The sequence below is a fragment of the Pteropus vampyrus genome, unplaced genomic scaffold (assembly GCF_000151845.1).
Source record: "Pteropus vampyrus isolate Shadow unplaced genomic scaffold, Pvam_2.0 Scaffold28, whole genome shotgun sequence".
Lineage (NCBI taxonomy): Eukaryota > Metazoa > Chordata > Mammalia > Chiroptera > Pteropodidae > Pteropus > Pteropus vampyrus.
In genome coordinates this window covers 162,121-165,135 of record NW_011888809.1, presented here as the reverse complement: position 1 = coordinate 165,135, position 3,015 = coordinate 162,121, and positions in this window count along the sequence as shown.

Below are 3,015 nucleotides of genomic sequence, written 5' to 3'. Positions count from 1 at the left end.
CACTACAAAGTTATTCTTTCTTTTTCCCTTGTAATTAGTATTTTGCAGAGGGAAATATCTGAGTCTATGTAAGTATACCATTCCTCATCTAAACTCTGATTACTTACTTTTATCAGTATAAACTCATATATTCAATGGCTTAAAATCCATCGCAATTATTTTAATGTTCAGATCGTCCCAGATTTGGCCAGTTGGAATCCCTTCAAATTAGCTTCTGTGTCCTTTTGATATAATGTAATCATTCCTTGAGGAGTTCTTTGCTTTCTGGTACAAGATGTCCCAGCCCTAGAATCAGCTATTTTTCCAAGAAGCCCTGTGGTTTTTTATTTTGTTGTCTTTAGTGGAGAATGATATTTAGAATTCAAGATCCAGGCACTAAGCATTTACTGCTATTGGGCTGCTACTGCACCCAAACCTTCGGTGGACAGAGCTTCTTCTATCCCTATTTATTTCTACATCTATATAGATCTCTTGAAAACCATAAACATATGCTGGTATCTCCTATTCCAATTAACCACCACAAGTTCATTCTTGATTTCTTCCTTTCCATTCATATAACGCCCTTCTCCAATAGTGAGAAACATGGCTCACCTTACCCTTAATATATTTACTTGATTAATCTCTCTGTACATAGTCAAAGCCCCATCACTGTCTCTTGCATATATGCCATGCCCTCCTCATCCTACTCAGGCTCTGAAACTGCACTGGGCTGCAATGGGCTGGCCCCTGCGTGGACGTCTTCATCACCCTGCTTAGGCTGCCTCTACAGCAATGACCTCCTCACCCTACTTGAGCTCCCATCTGACCATAGGTCTTTCTTCCTCTTATACAGATGCCCTCTTCATTGCATCAAAGTTGGGCTACTCATGTGTGGATGCTTTCATTCTGTTTGCGGTCTGATTCTCCTTGTGGGACACACACGGACGGACAGACACGGACGGACACACACACACACACACACACACACTGGCTCTGACAACCCATGCCAAGCCACTTCCATCTTGTAAATGCCCTCCTCAGGCTGCTCAGACTGAACCTCCATATCAAATTGCCCCTGTGCATGGACTCCAACCTCACTTCCCTCTAGCTGACAACTCATATCAAGTCTTTCTTGTGGGGATGCCTTTTTCATGCTCCAACCCCACACCAGGCTACCAGCCCACATGGACACTCTCCCTGTCTAGCTTGGGCTCCAACACCCCACAGCTGATTGCTCCTGCGTTCCCCTCACTGTGCTCAAGCTACATCCAGGCTGGGCTGCTACATCCTAAGCATGGCTTCCCTCATTTCACTTGAGCTCTGCTGTCCATATCAGGCAGCCTCAGCATGAATTCCTACCTTGCTCTGCTCCACATAATGGGTACTGAATTACCCAAGAAAGGAATGGGAGACGAAGAGCTCAGAAAACATTAACTCCACCCAGAGGTACATTTTCGCAAAATGTTTCAGTACCATAATGCAGTGTATGAGTGTATTGGATCATGAAGTGAAATATGTTCTTACCTTGGGTCTAGCCAAGGATGTTGGGAAGCAACTGACCTAGAAAGGTTCTAGAATGATGGTATGGTAGCACCCCATTTGGTGCCTCACTGTCCTCTGGACTGCTGTCTCAGGAGAGACCTTGTCACCAGTGTGAACGCCCTATCTAAAAGGATATTGCTTCCATGACAACAGAGATACAAGTTTGGTGGGTTACTGGAAGTTACAGACCAAGTTCTAGCTCTAGCTCTGCCCCAACTACTCAATAGCCAAGTAATCCAGTTACTTTAAACATTAAAAACATAGATGATATGGGATATACTTCTTTCCCACGGCATAAAATCAGGCAGTACCTGAAAAGTGCTTAAAAACTGCAATAATTACAAGAATTGTTATTTAAGGAATGTATAAATCCTTTATGTGAAATATAATTTTAAATCCTTAAATAATCCTATGAAATCCACATTTAATAGACCAAAAAACCTGAAGCTTAAGGAGTTAAATAAATGAACCCAGTGTTTGAACTTTCTCATTAGACTCTACCCTCATAATCATTAAATGGTACTTTCAAAGTGCTGTATGAAAAGGTTTACTGAGTTAGAAATGAAAAAGCATCTTCGTTCTGCTAGAGTCTAAATTATTTATATGGAGAATTATATCTTTTTAGCATTTCCCCTTAAATATCATAATTCTTAAAAGTGTTGAGTCCTGTAGGTTTTTCCCTTCTATGAAAATATAGCTAAAATGCAAGACTTTAATACTAAATGGGGGAGACTCTGAAATGCCAACGGTGACAGCTGGTAGAGGGTCCTAGGGGGCAGTTATTTCCTTTTCTGTAAAATGGTGACCAGGTAAAGCCCTTGCATGTAGTAGGTGGATAAATATATTGAATGAACGAATGAGAGCCTGGTTAGGCCTAGAACACTGGCAGCTCAGTGAGGTGGGGCAGTTAGCCAGGAAGTGTCCCGCAGGTGGAGGGGCTGCCAAGAGGAGGGCAAATCTCAGAGCGGAATCAGCCTGGCATTTTCTGAGACTGTCCACAGATCTGCCTGGGACTAAATCTCTGCTGAGGAACCTGGAAAGCTTGTGCAGATTTACTTCTGGGCAGCTGAAAGGGCCAAGCAGGGGCAGAGACCAGGTGTGGGTGGGAATGAGCACAGTGTTCTTCATGAGACCATAAAAGTCTACCATGAATGTTCTATTTTTAAAGCCAAATGACAGCATTCTTTCTCTAGCCCCAAAAGTGAAAATCTCAGAGCAGCAGTGATTGTTTTGGCCAAGGACAAGGGAAGTGGGACAAGAAGAATGAGCACAGGGAATGAGAAGCAGAAAGGGGAGTGTACATCTTCCACCCTGATGAGCACAATGCTGCCCCCTGCAGACATGCCAGGGGCATGACTTGAAACCTCACTGAGCTAGAGCTAGTTCCTTTGCTTCTCCTCAGCAGACCAGTGCATGGGAAATTGAGGCTCTTATCCTCTCCAGGGATGGGGCTAGAGTGGACAAGAGCAGCTGCAGACAGTACAGGAGCCTAGA